Genomic DNA, 20,620 nt, shown 5'->3' on the forward strand with positions numbered 1-20,620 from the left:
GAGTCCATGGGGTCATGAAGAGTTAGACACAACTTGGCAACTGCACAACAACAGATATATAGCATACATGGAAATAAAAAGATCTCTCCTTCAATGAGAAGTATTAATTAGCTGTAGTGTAAGTTCCTTTTCATAGTAAAGCATGCAATAAAATGATACAAGTTCAGTTCAGTTCAGTTGCATCTGACTCTTTGTGACCCCATGAATTGCAGCACACCAGGCTTCCCTGTCCATCACCAACTCCTGGAGTTCACTCAGACTCACGTCCATCGTGTCAGTGATGCCATTCAGCCATGTCATCCTCTGTCGTCCCCTTCTCCTCCTGCCCCCAATCCCTCCCGGCATCAGAGTCTTTTCCAATGAGTCAACACTTCGCATGAAGTGGCCAAAGTATTGGAGATTCAGCTTTAGCATCATTTCTTCCAAATAACACCCGGGACTGATCTCCTTTAGTACTGACTGGTTGGATCTCCTTGCAGTCCAAGGGACTCTCAAGAGTCTTCTCCAACACCACAGTTCAAAAGCATCAATTCTTTGGCGTTCAGCCCTCTTCACAGTCCAACTTTCACATCCATACATGACTACTGGAAAAACCATAGCCTTGAATAGACGGACCTTAATCAGCAAAGTAATGTCTCTGTTTTTGAATATACTATCTAGGTTGCTCATAACTTTTCTTCCAAGGAGTAAGCGTCTTTTAATTTCATGGCTGCAGTCACCATCTACAGTGATTTTGGAGCCCAGAAAAATAAAGTCTTTGGAGAAGACTGTTTCCACTGTTTCCCCATCTATTTGCCATGAAGTGATGGGACTGGATGTCATGATCTGTTTTCTGAATGTTGAGCTTTAAGTCAGCTTTTTCACTCTCCTCTTTCACTTTCATCAGAGGCTTTTTAGTTTCTCTTCACTCTCTGCCATAAGGATGGTGTCGTCTGCATATCTGAGGTTATTGATATTTCTCCCGGCAATCTTGATTCCAGCTTGTGCTTTTTTCAGCCCAGCATTTCTCACAATGTACTCTTCATATAAATTAAATAAGCAAGATGAGAATATACAGCCTTGATGTAGTTTTATTCCTATTAAAGACATATTAAATGCATAAAAATTATAATATGTCATAGATAATCTGCCTTATATCTCTGAACAGGACATACGAGTTCTAATGAATATTAAAAAAAAAAAAAATCTACTCTTAAAATAAATAAGTCAATATGATATTTGGTTTCCCAAATTCTGATCAGATTTTATGTTTCCATTTTACTACTGAGAAAGAATGAAACAGAGATGACTCAAATTTTAAAATCCTTAAAAAAAAAAAAAAAACAAAAGTTGAATAATGATGGAGAAATTGCCATACTATAAACATACAATTTGTACCTTAATATACCGATGTTTCTTGCATAGAGATGAACTTTGTAGTCAGATTTTGGTTTGTTTAACTTTAGTTCTGCTGGAAAGCATTTGCCTGCATTGCAGGAGATCCAGGAGCTGCAGCTTTGATCCCTGGGTCAAGATCCCTTGGACGAAGGTATGGCAACGCACTCCAATATTGTTGCCTGGAGAAACTCATGGACTGAGAATACTGGCAAGATACAGTCCATGGGGTCACAAAGAATCAGACACAACTGAAGTGACTGAACACACACATACACAGTTTTGTGTTAATCTATAAAATGCTAATTTTACTCTTGCTCTATTCAAAAGATACGATATAGGAATTAGAGTGTGTGTCTGTGTGTGTGTGTGTGTGTATAAATAAACAAATAAAAGTACATATGTATATAATTTTGCTGACATGATAATTATAAACACTCCATGACAATCTTTAAATCAACAACATTCAGAAAATGCAAAGAAAATTCTTTTGTGAACAAAAACTTATTTGTATCTGCAATGGCAAATTTTATTCAGGGTGTGTTTCTCAGGATAGTTTTAGATAAGATTGATATTTGAATAAGTATACTAAGTAAAGTAGATTACTCTCCCTAGAGACATGGTGGCCTCCAAAACAAAATATCATGTTGACTTATTAATTTTACTATTTTTAATATAGATTTATTTATTTTAATTGGAGGTTAATTACTTTACAATATTGTATTGGTTTTGCCATACATCAACATGAATCTGCCACAGGTATACACGTGTTCTCCATCCTGAACCCCCCTCCCTCCTCCCTCTCTGTACCATCCCTTTGGGTCGTCTAAGTGCACCAGCCCCAAGCATCCAATATCATGCATCGAACCTGGACTGGCAATTCGTTTCATATATTATATTATATATGTTTTAATGCCATTCTCCCAAATTATCCCACCTTCTCCCTCTCCCACAGAGTTCAAAAGACTGTTCTATACATCTGTATCTCTTTTGCTTTCTCACATACAGGGTTATCATTACCATCTTTCTAAATTCCATGTATGTATTAATATACTGTATTGGTGTTTTTCTTTCTGGATTACTTCACTTTGTATAATAGGCTCCAGTTTCATCCACCTCATTAGAACTGATTCAAATCTGTTCTTTTTAATGGCTGAGTAATACTCCATTGTGTATATGTACCACAGCTTTCATATCCATTCGTCTGCTGATGGACATCTAGGTTGCTTCCATGTCCTGGCTATTATAAACAGTGCTGCAATGAACATTGGAGTACACATGTCTCTTTCAATTCTGGTTTCCTCAGTGTGTATGCCCAGCAGTGGGATTGCTGGGTCATAAGGCAATTCTATTTCCAGTGTTTTAGGGAATCTTCACATTGTTCTCCATAGTGGCTGAACTAGTTTGCATTCCCACCAACAGTGTAAGAGGGTTCCCTTTTCTCCACATCCTCTTCACCATTTATTGCTTATAGACTTTTGGATAGCAGCCATTCTGACTGGTGTGAAATGGTTCCTCATTGTGGTTTTGATTTGCATTTCTCTGATGAGTGATGTTGAGCATCTTTTCACGTGTTTGTTAGCCACCTGTATGTCTTCTTTGGAGAAATGTCTATTTAGTTCTTTGGCCCATTTTTTGATTGGGTCGTTTCTTTTTCTGGAATTAAGCTGCAGGAGTTGCTTGTATATTTTTGAGATTAGTTGTTTGTCAGTTGCTTCATTTGCCGTTATTTTCTCCCATTCTGAAGGCTGTCTTTTCACCTTGCTTATAGTTTCCTTTGTTGTGCAGAAGCTTTTAATTAGGTCCTATTTGTTTATTTTTGCTTTTATTTCCAGTATTCTGGGAGGTGGGTCATAGAGGATCTTGCTGTGATTTATGTTGGAGAGTGTTTTTCCTATATTATCCTCTTGGAGTTTTATAGTTTCTGGTCTTACATTTAGATCTTTAATCCATTTTGAGTTTGTTTTTGTATATGGTGTTAGAAAGTGTTCTAAGTTTCATTCTTTTACAAGTGGTTGACCAGTTTTCCCAGCACCACTTGTTAAAGAGATTGTCTTTAATCCATTGTATATTCTTGCCTCCTTTGTCAAAGATAAGGTGTCCATAGGTGCGTGGATTTATCTCTGGGATTTCTGTTTTGTTCCATTGATCTATATTTTTGTCTTTGTGCCAATACCATACTGTCTTGATGACTGTGGCTTTGTAATAGAGCCTGAAGTCAGGCAGGTTGATTCCTCCAGCTCCATTCTTCTTTCTCAAGATTGCTTTGGCCATTAGAGGTTTCTTGTATTTCCATACAAATTGTGCAATTATTTGTTCTAGCTCTGTGAAAAATACCGTTGGTAGCTTGATAGTGATTGCATTGAATCTGTAGATTGCTTTGGTAGAGTACTTATTTTCACTATATTGATTCTTCTGATCCATGAACATGATATATTTCTCCATCTATTAGTGTTCACTTTGATTTTTTTCACCAGTGTTTTATAGTTTTCTATATATAGGTCTTTAGTTTCTTTAGGTAGATATATTCCTAAGTATTTTATTCTTTTCTTTGAGATGGTGAATGGAATTGTTTCCTTAATTTCTATAAAACTCCTAGAGGGAACATAGGAAAAACACTCTCTGACATAAATCACAGCAGTATCCTCTATGACCCACCTCCCAGAATATTGGAAAAAAAGCAAAAATAAGCAAATGGAACCTAATTAAACTTAAAAGCTTCTGCACAACAAAGGAAACTATAAGCAAGGTGAAAAGACCGCCTTCAGAATGGGAGAAAATAATAGTGCTCAATTCCAGAAAAATAAACGACCCAATCAAAAAATTGGCCATTTCTCCAAAGAAGACATACAGATGGCTAACAAACACATGAAAAAGTGCCCAACATAATTCATTATCAGAGAAATGCAAGTCAAAACCACAATGAGGTACCATTTCATGCCTGTCAGAATGGCTGTGATCCAAAAGTCTACAAGCAATAAATGCTGGAGAGGGTGTGGAAAGAAGGGATCCCTAGGTCAGGAAGATCCTCTGGAGTAAGAAATGGCAACCTACTCCAGTATTCACGCTAGGAAATTTTCATGGACTGAGTAGCCTGGTGGACCACAGTCCACAGGGTTTTAAAGAGTCGGATATGACTGAGCACACAAGCATTGTCTTTCTACATAGGATACAGCATAACATTCAAATAAAGTTGGCATAAGTTTTATACAGTAGATACAGTAGGTCAAGGTAAATATTTCTCCAAAACTGATGTGAAATTGCACATTTCAAAGTATTCCACAGCCATTTCTCTGCTTTGAACCAAAGGACTTTCCACTGAATGTTTAGAATAAGTAATGAGAAAGGTTTATTTAAAACTGCTATTTCAGGACTTGTCATAGTCACATAACTGGCAGCAAAGTAATTTAAAATAATTATAATTCCTTGTTCTCTTGTCTTAAAACCTAAAAGAAAATTGCCATTTTCAATAGTGAGATGACCATCACCACCAATGCCTACAAAATAACACTGCAGGAATTCTGGTGCTGTCTCTCATCACGGTTAGATGCTTATTGATAATTGCATTTGGTGTGTCAGAAACTGTGCCACCACTAGTTTTCAAAAAATACATTATCCTCAATGACATGAAAGGCTTTGAAGACCTGGACAAATAAACAATGCATGTCATGTTGCAGATAATGTTGTAGTGGAACAGCATTTCAGAGGAAGTGATGGCTGAAGTCCCCCAGTTGGGTGTGAATGAAGCCTGGATCCACATTTCTGGGTGTGATTTATTTGTCCCAGGAGCCACTCTGGCCACTCATATCCCTAAACACTGACAGCCAGGAGTAACAAGAGTCTGGGGCCCAGGATGCATGTGCCCAAATGCAAATATTTGTTAAAAAACACCAGTGATGTTTTGGTCAATGATGGGAGTGTACACATATCTACCTGCAATATGGACATATTGGACACAACTTTAAATGAGACAGTGTTGACCTGTGTTAACAACTACTGTTCAATTACCATCATTAAACCAAAAGATATTTCCTTTGGGACTGTATATAAATGTTATGCTATTATATTTGCTGTTATTTTATCTGTGATTTGTTTCTTCTTTTGATGAGAATCATTTTATATGAGTCTGTGATGAGTTCCAAATTACAGAATGATATTTTGTGCAATAGACTTCCTTGGACACAACAATTGTATTTCATGCAGCTTCAGGATATTTAATGACTTTATTTTACAGAAGTTTATCAGTTTCTAGGAGAGCTATCCTTTAATATTCTTTCTTCTAAAGCTAGTATTTTGTTGATTTATCATTTTCAATTTTTAAACTCTAGCTTGTAATCTGCCATCATCTTTGCTGGCGTAACTTTCTATTTTTAGAAACAAAATAAACGTGGTTCAATAGTAACTCACTGATAGCTCGCTTCAAGTTTTGCATGTTGTTAACTATTGGGGGCACAAATATAATAAAGGACATAATTTTCATAGAAATATCAAGTAAAGTCCCAATAATGCAGAAGATCAGCCTTCTTCATGAGAAAGGGTAGCTTCTCCCTGAAGTCAGACATAAGGAAATAAACAGGAAATAGAAGGACAAAATAAAAGAGAATTCATGCTTGAGGTTCTTGCCTTTCTCTATTACGTCATGGAATGATCAGGTGCCAAAAATTAAAGGGTAGGGAATTTGGTGGAAATTTCAATAGAGTGAAAAAGTCATATTTCAATTTGTTTATAGTCTTAGTCTTATTTTTACATTTAAAAGAAATCATTTTTGTGTCAATATATATTTTTTAATATAAATTTATTTATTTTAATTGGAGGTTAATTACTTTACAATATTGTATTGGTTTTGCCATACATCAACATGAATCTGCCACAGGTATACACATGTTCCCCATCCTGAACTCCCCTCTCTCCTCCCTCCCTGTACCATCCTTCTCGGTCGTCCCAGTGCACTAGCCCCAAGCATCTAGTATCATGCATCAAATCTGGACTGGCAATTCGTTTTATATATGATATTATACATGTTTCAATGCCATTCTCCCAAATCATCCCACCCTCTCCCTCTCCCACAGAGTCCAAAAGTCTGTTCTATACATCTGTGTCTCTTTTGCTGTCTCGCATACAGGGTTATCGTTACCATCTTTCTAAATTCCATATATATGCATTAGTATACTGTATTGGTGTTTTTCTTTCTGTGAAAAGAGACAAAGAAGGACACTACATAATGATCAACGGATCAATCCAAGAAGAAGATATAACAATTATAAATATATATGCACCCAACATAGGAGCACCACAATATGTAAGACAAATGCTACCAAGTATAATTTTATTTTTTTAAATCAAAATTATCCCACAAATATCTTATGTACATCAATATACATTTTAAATATAAACATATTTTTCATCCCATCTACTTCAACTTCTTTGAAAACTTTCCTCCCAACTTCCATTTATTTAATTTACCCAATTCCTGTGTAGCAATAGAATGAAAATGAGAAAATGATTTCTGCTCCTCAATCATCTCCTATTATCTTATTTTAATTTGTTTATTTTTAATTGAATGAAAATTGATTTACAGAATTTTGTTGTTTTCTCACAAACCTCAACATAGATCAGTTACAAGGATACATACATTCTCTCCCTCTTAAAGTTCCCTCCCATCTCCCTCCCCATCTCATCCCTCTAGGTTGATACAGAGCCCCTGTTTGAGTTTCCTGAGCCATAGAGCAAATTCCCATTGGCTATATATTTTACATATGGTAATGTAAGCTTCCATGTTACTCTTTCCATACATCTCACCCTCTCCTCCCCTCTCCATGCTCATAACTCTCTTCTCTATGTTTCTTTCCCCACTGCTGCCCTCTAAATAAATTCTTCAGTATCATCTTTCTAGATTCCATATATATGTTTTAGAATATGATATTTATTTTTCTCTTTCTGACTTACTTCACTCCGTATTGTAGGGTCTAGGTTCATCCACCTCGTTAGAACTGAATCAAATCCATACCTTTTTATGGCTTAGTAATACTCCATTGTGTATATGTACCATCACTTGCTTTTCCACTCATCTGTCAATTGACATCTAGGTTGCTTCCATGTTCTAGCTATTATAAATAGTCCTGCAATGAATAATGGGATAGATGTGTCTTTTTCAATTTGGGTTTCCTCAGCCTATATGCCTAGGAGTGGGATTGCTGGGTCATATGATGGTTTTGTTCCAAGTTTTTAAAGGAATCTCATCTCCCATAGTGACTGTACAAATTTACATTTCGACCAACAGTGCAAGAGTATTCCCTTTTCTCCACACCCTCACCAGAATTTATTGCTTGTAGACGTTTTGATGAGGGCCATTCTGACTGGTGTGAGGTGATATCTCATTGTAATTTTGATTTGCATTTTTCTAATAATGAGCGATGTTGAAAATCTTTTCATGTGTTTGTTAGCCATCTGTATGTCTTCTCTGAAGAAATTTCTGCTTAGGTCTTTTTCTCACTTTTTGATTGGGTTGTTTGCTTTTCTGGTATTGAGTTGTATGAGCTGCTTGTATGTTTTGAATTAACCCTTTGTCAGTTGTTTCATTTGCTATTCTTTTCTCCTATTCCAAGGGTTGTCTTTTCACTTAGCTTATAGTTTCCTTTGCTGTGAAAAAGCTTTTAAGCTTTTTTGTTTATATTTGTTTTTACTTCCATTACTCTAGGAGGTGGGTCATAGAGGATCTTGCTTTGCTTTATGTCATTGAGTGTTGTGCCTATGTTTTCCTCTAAGAGTTTTACAGTTTCTGGCCTTACATTTATGTCTAGAATCCACTTTGAGTTTATCTTTGTGTATAGTGTTAGGAAGTGTTCTAATTTTATTCTTTTACATGTAGTTGTCCAGTTTTCCCAGCACCACATATTGAAGAGGCTGTCTTTGCCCCAATAGTTACCCATAGGTGCATGGGTTTACTTCTAGGCTTTTTATCTTGTTCCATTGGTCTATATTTCTGTTTTTGTGTCAGCACCATACAGTCTTGATGACTGTAGCTTTGTAGTATAATCTGAAGTCAATAAGGTTGATTCCTCCAGCTCCATTCTTCTTTCTCAAGACTGCTTTAGTTATTTGGGGTCTTTTGTGTTTCCATATGAATTTTGAATTTTTTTATTCTAGTCTGTGAAAAAATGTCATTGGTAATTTGATAAGGATCACACTGAATCTGTAGATTGCATTAAGTAGTATAGTCATTTTCACAATATTGATTCTTCCTACCCAGGAACATGGATTATCTCTCCATCTGTTTATGGCATCTTCAGTTCAGTTCAGTCGCTCAGTCATGTCTGATTCTTTGCAACCTCATGAAGGCAGCACGCCAGGCCTCCCTGCCTATCACCAACTCCCCGAGTTCACTCAGACTTACATCCGTCAAGTCGGTGATGCCATCCAGGCATCTCATCCTCTGTAATCGCCTTCTCCTCCTGCCCCCAATCCCTCCCAGCAGCAGAGTCTTTTCCAATGAGTCAACTTTTCGCATGAGGAGGCCAAAAACTGGAGTTTCAGCTTTAGCATCATTCCTTCCAAAGAAATCCCAGGGCTAATCTCTTTTAGAATGGAATGGTTGGACCTCCTTGCAGTCCAAGTGACGGTCAAGAGTCTTCTCCAACACCACAGTTCAAAAGCATCAATTCATTGGCGCTAAGCTTTCTTCACAGTCCAACTCTCACATCCATACATGACCACTGGAAAAAGCATAACCTTGACTAGATGGACCTTTGTTGGCAAAGAAATGTCTCTGTTTTTCAATATGCTATCTAGGTTGCTCATAACTTTCTTCCAAGGAATATGCATCTTTTGATTTCATGGATGCAGTCACTATGTGCAATGATTTTGGAGGCCCCCAAAATAAAGTCTGACTGTTTCCACAATTCCCCATCTATCTGCCATGAAGTGATGGGACCAGATGCCATGATCTTCATTTTCCGAATGTTGAGCTTTAAGCCTACGTTTTCACTCTCCTCTTTCACTTTCATCAAGAGGCATTTTAGTGCCTCTTCACTTTCTGCATTAAGGGTGGTGTCATTTGCATATCTGAGGTTATTGATATTTCTCCCGAAAATCTTGATTCCAGCTTGTGATTTTTCCAGCCCAGCGTTTCTCATGATGTACTCTGCATATAAGTTAAATAAGCAGGGTGACAATATACAGCCTTGATGTACTCCTTTTCTTATTTGAAACCAGTTTGTTGTTCTATGTCCAGTTCGAACTGATGCTTCCTGACCTACATATAAGTTTCTCAATAGGCAGGTCAGGTGGTCTGGTATTCCCATCTCTTTCAGAATTTTCCACAGTTTATTGTGATCTACACAGTCAAAGGCTTTGACATAGTCAATAAAGCAGAAATAGATGTTTTTCTGGAACTCTCTTGCTTTTTCCATGTTCCAGTGGATGTAGGCAATTTTTTCTCTGGTTCCTCTGCCTTTTCTAAAACCAGCTTGAACATCAGGAAGTTCATGGTTCATTTATTGCTGAAGCCTGGCTTGGAGAATTTTGAGCCCTACTTTACTAGCATGTGAGATGAGTGCAATTGTGCAGTAGTTTGAGCATTCTTTAGAATTGCCTTTCTTTGGGATTGGAATGAAAACTGACCTTTTCCAGCCCTGTGGCCACTGCTGAGTTTTCCAAATTTGCTGGCATATTGAGTGCAGCACTTTCACAGCATCCTCTTTCAAGATTTGAAATAGCTCAACTGGAATTCCATAACCTCCACTAGCTTTGTTCGTAGTGATGCTTTCTAAGGCCCACTTGACTTCACATTCCAGAATGTCAGGCTCTAGGTCAATGATCACACTGTAGTGATTATCTGGGTCATGAAGATCTTTTTTGTATATTTCTTCTGTGTATTCTTGCCACCTCTTCTTAATATCTTCTGCTTCTGTTAGGTCCATACCATTTCTTTCCTTTATCGAGCCCATCTTTGCATGAAATGTTCCCTTGCTATCTCTAATTCTCTTGCAGAGATCTCTAGTGTTTCCCATTGTGTTGTTTTCCTCTATTTCTTTGCCTTGATTGCTGAGGAAGACTGTCTTTTCTGTTCTTCCTATTCTTTGGAACTCTGCATTCAGATGCTTATATCTTTCCTTTCCTCCTTTGCTTTTCACTTCTCTTCTTTTCACAGGTATTTGTAAGGCCTCCCCAGACAGTTTTTGCTCTTTTTAATTTCTTTTCAATGGGGATGTTCTTGATCCTTGTCTCGTGTACAGTGTCACGAACCTCAGTCCCTACTTCATCAGGCACTCTATCTGTCAGATCTAGTCCCTTAAATTTATTTCTCACTTCCACTGTATAATTATAAGGGATTTGATTTAGGCCATACCTGAATGGTCTAGTGGTTTCCCCTGCTTTCTTCAATTTAAATCTGAAATTGGCAATAAGGAGTTCATGATCTGAGCCACAGTCAGCTCCCAGTCTTGTTTTTGCTGACTGTATAGAGCTTCTCCATCTTATGCTGCAAATAATATAATCAATCTGATTTAGGTGTTGACCATCCATGTGTAGAGTCTTCTCTTGTATTGTTGGAAGAGGGTGTTTGCTGTGACCAGTGCATTAGCTTGGCAAAATTATATTAGCCTTTCCCTTGCTTCATTCCATATTCCAAGGCCAAATTTGCCTGTAACTCCAGGTGTTTCTTAACTTCCTACTTTTTCACTCCAGTCCCCTATAATGAAAAGGACTTTTTTTGGGTTTTAGTTCTAAAAGGTCTTGTAGGTCTTCTTAGACCCGTTCAACTTCAGCTTCTTCAGCATTACTGGTTGGGACATAGACTTGGATTACTGTGATATTGAATGGTTTGCCTTGGAAACGAACAGAGATCATTCTGTCGTTTTTGAGATTGAATCCAAGTACTGCATTTCAGACTCGTTTGTTGACCATGATGGCTACTCCAATTCTTCTGAGGGATTCCTGCCTGCAATAGTAGATATAATGGTCATCTGAGTTAAATTCACCCATTCCAGTCCATTTTAGTTAGCTGATTCCTAGAATGTTGATGTTCACTCTTGCCATCTCTTTTTTGACCACTTCCAATTTGCCTTGATTCATGGACCTGACATTCCAGGTTCCTATACAATATTGCTCTTTACAGCATCGGACCTTGCTTCTATTACCAGTCACATCCACAACTGGGTATTGCTTTTGCTTTGGCTCCATCCCTTCATTCTTTCTGGAGTTATTTCTCCACTGATCTCCAGTAGCATTTTGGGCACCTACTTACCTGGCGAGTTCCTCTTTCAGTATCCTATCATTTTGCCTTTTGATACTGTTCAGAGAATTCTCAAGGCAAGAATACTGAAGTGGTTTGCCATTCCCTTCTCTGGTGGACCACATTTTGTCACCTCTCCACCATTACCCGCCCATCTTGGGTGACCTCATGGGTATGGCTTAGTTTCATTGAGTTAGACAAGGCTGTGATCCTAATGTGATTTGATTGACTAGTTTTCTGTGCATATGGTTTCAGTGTGTCTGTCCTCTGATGCCCTCTTGCAACACCTACCATCTTACTTGGGTTTCTCTTACATTGGGCCTGGGGTATCTCTTCACAGCTGTTCCAGCAAAGCACAGCCCCAGCTCCTTACCTTGGATGAGGGGTATCTCCTCATCACCACCCCTCCTGTCCTTGAACGTGGAGTAGCTCCTCTATGCCCTCCTGTGCCCATGCAGCCACCGCTCCTTGGACGCGGGGTTGCTCTTCCCAGCCGCCACCCCTCCCCTCAGACCTGGGGTAGCTACTCTCGGCTGTTGCACCTGACCTCAGACCTGGGATAGCTCCTCCCAGCCGTTGCCCCTGACTGTGGACTGGGGTAGCTCCTCTCGGCCGTTCCTGGTCCGTCACATCCTGGTACTCTTGATCACTGCCCCTGACCTCGGACGTGGGGTAACTCCTCTTGGCTGCCACCCCTCGGGCATGTGGTCCTCCCGGCTTCTGCCTCTGACCTCGGACTTGATGCTCTAAATCCTCCCAAAGGCTCCAACCCAGTAAAAAAATGCCACCTGGGAGACTAGCATTCCCATATTCGAATTTGGGCGCAATATAAGCATTCAGAACATAGCAGACTCAAAGGTAGAAGGGAATAAGTTATGATTCTAATTCAGATCTGTCTTTCTCTATACCAAGGGTTCTCCAAATTATGTGCATAAGCAAAATTACCTAGAAGACAAACTAAATCAGAAAAAGGCAGATCCAAAATTAAGAGATTCTGCCAGTAAAGTCTAAGATGAGGTTCCAATTTTGCATTTTTTCAAGCTTCCAAATTATGCTTATACTACTGGTATAAGAACAGCATTTAAGAACCATGGCTTTATAGCTATAACATTTGTCCACATCCAACCTCATCACAATCAGTTTTTCCCCTGGTTGGGAATAAATGCTTTTAGAAATCAGTAAGTTAAAGACAATTGTAAGAACCATACAGTTCTACTTATCTTGCCTTGCATGATTGTCTTTATTATAGTAAACTCATTGTGTCTGTTGGATATGTAGAATATTATGGAAGGCATTGGTAGTTTCAGTGGCAATGCTTTATAATATATAGAAAGAAATTATATTTATGCTATTAGAAAATAGGGTGGAAATGCAAGTAGGATTTCATCAGGGATTGCAACTGTGAAATAAATGTCTTTTGGAAAACACTGGTTTATTTAAGATATCAGTATGTTCTATTAACAAAGCAAAATAGATATAAAGTCATGGAATCCAAAAAGGAATGTTATAAAGATATAGAAGACATATAGAGAAAAGGTGAGATAGTAATCTTTTCTGAAGTATCTGGAACTTGCTGTTAAATAGAATTGGCATACCAGTACAATTTTTAAAATAAGAACTCAAGTTTAACTGTTAATGCTGCTTCAAAAATAAAATGAAACAGGAACAATCAATATATGAGTAAAGTAAAACAAATAAATAGACTTGAAGCCTCAGATAACTACCAGTTACTCAGTTGTTGATATTCATTCTCAGATACCTATTTTTCAGTTGACTATTTGTGATTGCTGATTTATTAGTTGACTAAAAGATGATGCTATACAAAATGCTGCACTCAATTTCACTGCCAGCGAATTTGGAAAACTCAGCAGTGGCTACAGGACTGGAGAAGTTCAGTATTCATTCCAGTGCCAAGAAAGGCAATTCCAAAGAATACTGAAATTAAAACACAATTGTACACATCTCACACAGTAGCAAAGTAAAGCTCAAAATTCTTCAAGCTAGGCTTCAACAGTACATGAACCGTGAACTTCTAGATATTCAAGCTGCATTCAGAAAAGGCAGAGGAACTAGAGATCAAACTTCCAACATGTGTTGGATCATAGAAAACCAAGAGAATTCCAGAAAAACAAACAAACAAACAAAAAACATCTACTTCTGCTTCATTGACAGTGCTAAAGACTTTGACTGTGTGGATCACAACAAACTATTGAAAATTCTTTAAGAGATGGGAATACCAGACCACCTGACCTGTCTCTTGAGAAATCTGTATGCAGGTCAAGAAGTAATGGTTAGAACCAGACATGGAGCAGTGATCTGGTTCAAAATGGGGAAAGAAGTACATAAATTCTGTATATTGTAACCCTGCTTATTTAACTTCTATGCAGAGTACATCATGTGAAATGCCAGGCTGGATAAAACTCAAGCTGGTATCAAGATTGCTGGGGGAAATATCAATAACCTCAGATATGCAGATGATACCACCCTTATGGCAGAAAGCAAAGAAGAACTGAAAAGCCTTGTGATGAAAGTGAAAGAGGAGAGTGAAAAAGCTGGCTTAAAACTCAACCTTCAGAAAACAAAGACCATGGCATCTGGTCCCATCACTTCATGGCAAGTAGCTAAGGAAACAATGGAAACAGTGACAGACTTTATTTTGGGGCCCCCAAATGACTGCAGATGGTGACTGCAGCCATGAAATTAAAAGATCCTTACTCCTTGGAAGAAAAGCTATGACCAACCTACATAGCACATTAAAAAGCAGAGACATTACTTTGTCAACAATGGTCCATCTAGTCAAAGCTATGGTTTTTCCAGTAGTCATGTATGCATGTGAGAGTTGGACTGTAAAGAAATCTGAACACTAAAGAATTCATGCTTTTGAACTGTGGAGTTGGAGAAGACCCTTGAGAGTCCCTTGGACAGCAAGGAGATCAAGTCAGTCAATCCTAAAGGAAATTAGTCCTGAATATTCACTGGAAAGACTAATGCTGAATCTGAAACTCCAATATTTTGGCAACTTGATGTGAATAACTGACTCTCTTGGAAAGACCCTGATGCTGAGAAAGATTGAAGGCAGGAGGAGAGGGGGATGACAGTGGACAAGGTGGTTGAATGGCATCACTAACTCAATGGATCTGAGTTTAAGCAACCTCTGGGAGTTGGTGATGGACAGGGAAGCCTGGTCTGCTGCAGTCCATAGGGTCACAAAGAGTAGGACACAATTGAGTGACTGAACTGACTTGATCTATGATTTTCCCCCATCACAATGTAGTGGTTCCAAGTCGCTCCATCATCTCCGACTCTGACTCTTTGGACTGGAACTTGCTAGGCTCCTCCACCTATGGAAATTTTCAGGCAAGAATACTAGAGTAGGTTTGCACCTACCTTCTCCAGGAGATCTTCCCTACCCAGGTATCAAACCTGCATCTCCTGCATTTCAGGAGAACTCTTTACTCACTGAGAATTCAAACACAGGTTTCCTGCATTGCAAGCAGTTTCTTTACTATCTGAGCCACCAAGGAAGACCATCACAAAGTACTCTGTCCAAATCAAATCCCTCAGTTCAGTTCAGTTCAGTCGCTCAGTCATGTCCGACTCTTTGCAACCCCATGAATCGCAGCACGCCAGGCCTCCCTGTCCATCACCAACTCCTGGAGTTCACTCAGACTCACATCCTTTGAGTCAGTGATGCATCCAGTCATAATTAAAACATTTGAATCTGAATCTATTTATTAAAGTCAAATTTTTAAAATAGTTTTTCTTTAATTTAAAGAAAACTTAAAACAATAGCAATAGTATATAGTGTAGAATTGATTAGAAAATAAACCTATATTGAATTGACATATGGCATATTGTATACACTGCACTTTGAATGACTCCACTTTGGCTTTATAAGTAAAAAAAAAAAAAGTAATAATAATGTAGGAACCAAGAAATAATACTTGCTGTAGAAATGTTTTAAAATGTTATTCAACATTAGCCCTTCCATTTGTGCCATCAAATTTATCAAAGAAATATACAAAAACATATGAGCTAATAAAAACCAAGGACCACAATGAAGGAAAGGTAAATTATTGTAATTGAAACAAAAGTTTTTGGAATTGTGAGCTAGTAATATGGAGGATTGTAATTAAAGAAATGAATGACTAGCCTGAAAATGTAAGTACAAAAAACTGACAAGCCTAGGATAGCAGTCTCTGACAGCTAGGATGAATGGTGTAAGTTGAAAGTACATTTGGTATCAGATTCCACTTTTCTTAATTGTTTATTAAATAAATTTATTTCAATTTCAAAACTAATATGATGAGAGTGCTGCATTTGGCAGACCTTTGGTGAACTTGTTTATTGTGCTCCGTATTATTTCAGGCATTTTTTTACTCATAGGACAAAATCATGATGTTAATTTACTGCTAGCACCAATGTGGGTAGTGTGGACTCTTACCAGTTTGCAAAGAGGAAAGAGTGTAGCACTGAAGCAGTCAGCACTCAAACATCATAAATAGAATTGTACTATTTATTATAATTCACCCCTAGTGTTTGACTGATGAGTGAAATGAGCCATATTTCATTTAATTGAATTTAAACTTATTTAAACAAGTCTTTATGGTACTCTATGAGGCTGGAAGCCTGAAACTAGGAAGGGAGGTAAATATTCTATTTAATGCTAGTCTTCTATATTTTGAGAAATGAAATGTGTTCTTCAGTCACTGCCAATAATATCTGAAATTCCAAAGAGGACAAGAAGTATCTTGGTTTATGCCATGTCATAGCTTTAGCATGTATGGAGACATGTGTTACCAAGATTTATATTCTGGGTATGTGAGGCAAGGAATTCCCAGAGTTTATTATCCCCCAAAGAGGTGACCAGAGGAACCAAAGATCAAATTGCTAACATCTGCTGGATCATCGAAAAGGCAAGAGAGTTCCAGAAGAACATCTGTTTCTGCTCTATTAACTATGCCAAAGCTTTTGACTGTGTGGATCACCACAAACTGGAAAATTCTGAAAGAAGTGGGAGTTCCAGACCACCTGATCTGCCTCTTGAGAAATCTATATGCAGGTCAGGAGGCAACAGTTAGAACTGGACATAGAAAAACAGATAGGTTCCAAATAGGAAAAGGAGTACATCAAGGCTGTATATTGTCACCCTGCTTGTGTAACTTCAATGCAGAAGTTACATCATGTGGAATGCTGGGCTGGATGAAACACAAGCTGGCATCAAGATTGCCGGGAGAAATATCGATAACCTCAGATACGCAGATGACACCTCCCTTATTGCAGAAAGTGAAAAGGAACTAAAGAGTCACTTGAAATTGAAAGAGGAGAGTGAAAAAGTTGACTTAAAGCTCAACATTTAAAAAACAAAGATCATGGCATCTGGTCCCATCACTTCATGGCAAATAGATGGAGAAACAGTGGAAATAGTGGCTGACTTTATTTTGGGGGGCTCCAAAATCACTGCAGATGATAACTGAAGCCATGAAATTAAAAGACACTTACTCTTTGGAAAGAAAGTTATGACCAACCTAGACAGAATATTGAAAAGCAGAGACATTACTTTTCCAACAAATGTCCATCTAATCAAGGCTATGGTTTTTCCAGTAGTCATGTATGGAAGTGAGAGTTTGACTATAAAGAAAGCTGAGCACTGAAGAATTGTTGCTTTTTAACTGTGGTGTCAGAGAAGACTCTTGAGAGTCCCTTATACTGCAAAAAGATCCAACCAGTCCATCCTAAAGGAGATCAGTCCTGAATATTCATTGGAAAGACTGATGCTGAAGCTGCAACTCCAATACTTAGGCCACCTGATGCGAAGAGCTGACTCATTTGAAAAGACCCTGATGCTGGGAAAGATTGAAGTTGGGGTATCTATTGGCAGGGCTGTAGAGGCAAATTCGTGGTTTGTCAGATAAAGGCAAATTCATGGTTCGTCATGATATGAGCATGTGAATGTGTTAGCCAACTCTCTGTCTAAACAGACTACAAACAAAGAATATTAGCTAAATATGTGACTGAAAAGTGCTAAACAGTTACCAATTGGATGGAGTCAGTAACATGAATAGCACTGGGTTTGAGGGAGCTTCATGGATATTATGGGACTTCCCAGGTGGTAATAGTGGTAAAGGACCCAGGGACCTGCCAATGCAAGAAATGTAAGAGACATGGGTTCAGTCCCTGGGTTGGGGAGACCCACTGGAGGAAGGCATGGCAACCCACGCCAGTATTTTTGCCTGGAGAATACCATGGACAGGGGAGCCTGGCAGGCTACTGTCCATAAAGTTGCCAAGCATTGAACACAACTGAAGCAAATATATGATAAACAGATGTAGGCTAGTGATCACAGCATAGTTCTTGAACTGAGAATTGTATTCATGAATTCAAGTATCATATAAAGTAACAAATTTTCCATGAAATATTTGTGTTCCTAATATAGCTGCTTCAGCTTCTTGGTAATATATCTAAGTCCTAAGAAAAGTAACATCCAATACTACAGAGGTATGTTTAAATGGCAAACTCATAAGAAGAAGAAGAAAAAAAGAGTGAAATGTAGATGAACAGGTGACTGGATGGTAATGCTCAATATGCATGAATCTTTCTAAAATTATGTGTGCTATCTGTACAATTCATTTCTGCCATTTTGTTCTAAGAAAATAATCAACATTAATAAAATTACAGTTATTACATATTTCAGCATCAGAAAAGAGGGACCCATAGAGGGTCTGAAACAAAGTTGAGGTTTGTGGTGAAGTTCACAGTTGTATGAGCATTGGTGATATGTGTTCATATAACTTGTTTATCTTAGAAGACTACTATAGTGTGAGTGAAGTTGCTCAGTCGTGTCTGACTCTTTGCGACCCTGTGGACTGTAGCCTACCAGGCTCCTCTGTCCATGGGATTCTCCAGGCAAGGATGTTGGAATGGGTTGCCATTTCCTTCTCTGGGGAGCTTCCTGACCCAGGGATGGAACCCAGGTCTCCCGCATTGCAGGCAGACACTTTACTGTCTGAGCCACCAGAGAAGACTACAATGGAACATCACAAAAATAATATCACAGAATAAGACTATGGGCAAAAATGTCCCATTAAAATAGTCAGCATTCTCAAAATGATCACATCAAAATGTTGTGTTCTCAGTTCAGTCTTCTTGTTTGGCAGATTTCCTTCATAGTAGGATTTGACTCAGGTTCTGATAACATCAGTTCTGCTTTTGGGGGACTCTGCAGATCCAATGCAAGAATTTGAAGGGAGACAAAGCAACAGATAATGCCATAGTTGTTCTGCAGTTGGCCTTTGGAAAGCAGTGAAAGAAAGCACACTTATCACTTACAAATTTCATTTTAATTGCTACTGCCTGTTGCTTTTCATTGTTTTATATCACCAACAAGAAAAATCATTATTCCTTATCCTCGAATCATACCAAAATGCCTAAGATAGTATTTAAAAATAATTTTCACAGTATGTGTGACACAGTCCAACACAACTGTAAACAAGTTTCTTTTTCTAAGAAAATACAATATCTGTGTTTTCAACTAAAGTAGACTGAATAGAATAATTATTTTAAAAGCCAATTTCTGATACCTGCACAGTATCAAACAGTGGATAGATAAGAATTATATGTCATATTTTGAATCCACCTGTTTTCCACTGGGCTATGCTTTTTTTATGAAGTTACAAATGCTATTTGAAGTTGTTGAGACATTTAGGTATTATCAAAAGGATTTAACATAAAAAATAAACATAAAAACTAATGATATGAGGACAGAAAGTTCAAAATCACTAGACAAAAAGAGGAGCTTGTCACAAATTGTAATGTATCATATTAGGTAAGTTTATGGAATGTGTCACAATGAATCTTTTAGTTCTTTGTTCTTTTGTAGGTGTGGTATCTATATTCACAATTCAATTAAAAATGATATTTTCTAAATTCATCTAAGCTCAGCCATTCCTAATCTTCTTCTACAATACTCTTCTTCTCAGTTTAAACACAAGAGACATATGTTATTTAATCATTTTAATTCTTGTGGCAGAGATTCTTTTCCTTTAGAAAATATATTTCTTATAATCCTTTTATAAAATGTTCTTTGGGTTTTGTTGAACTAGCGGATTGAAATGGAAAGTTGGTCAATAATCTGGCTATTCAGCTCAAAATTCAAAACAGAAATAAATATTTATTGTGTACCTATTACATGCCAGGGCCTGTGCTAGTTCTAAAGTTTCAAAGTAAAAATCTTTTATTCAATTTGTTTGTTCAAAGCTTACAAGAAACAGACAATCAAACAAAGAAATAAAATACAGCAGAATGTGGAGTGAAGGCGAGTTTAGTAGATGTTCTATGTATTTGGGGAAAGAACAGTATCAGTGGATCTTAATAGAAGTTTTGATGGCTGAACTATATTTTGAAGGACAGTTAGAAATTTGCCCATCAGCCTGGTAGAGAAGGGCATTACAAGTGAATAACATATTGTGTATAAAATGTAACAGCAAAGAAATAGCATAGATTATTTGAAATATCAAAAATATTAGCATTAAAAAAAATCATTATCAGACTCTCCTGGTTGCTTGTTGCAACACAATCCCTCCTTCTTCATAGCTGGCAGAAATGTATTTACTTAAGTTTTTTTTTGTTTTTTTTTTTTTCCTGATGTTCTTTTATAAGTATCTCTTTTCTCAGAAAGGGGAGTCCTGTCCATCTCCAACAGTACACAAACACAACACTATTTATTTATTAATCTGTTTCCCTTTTTTTTTCTTACTACTAAGACAATCTCATTTCCCAGAGCTTTTTCTGTTAAGTGATGACATAATAAGGAAGAACAAATCTGACTTCATATTCATTTGTTTTACTTTAACCTTTGCATCATATTGATTTTTCTACATGTTAAAGAATGTCCCCTAAACTTGAAATATACATTGATAGCCCATTCTCAAGGTTTTCAAGGTGGACTTTTTCCTTCATGTAGAGACAAAAAGTGGCAGAGAATGACATTTGTCTTGTTGAAAGTTTGCTCCTGTA

This window comes from Oryx dammah, unplaced genomic scaffold (genome assembly GCF_014754425.2).
Source record: "Oryx dammah isolate SB20612 unplaced genomic scaffold, SCBI_Odam_1.1 HiC_scaffold_19, whole genome shotgun sequence".
Taxonomy (NCBI): domain Eukaryota; kingdom Metazoa; phylum Chordata; class Mammalia; order Artiodactyla; family Bovidae; genus Oryx; species Oryx dammah.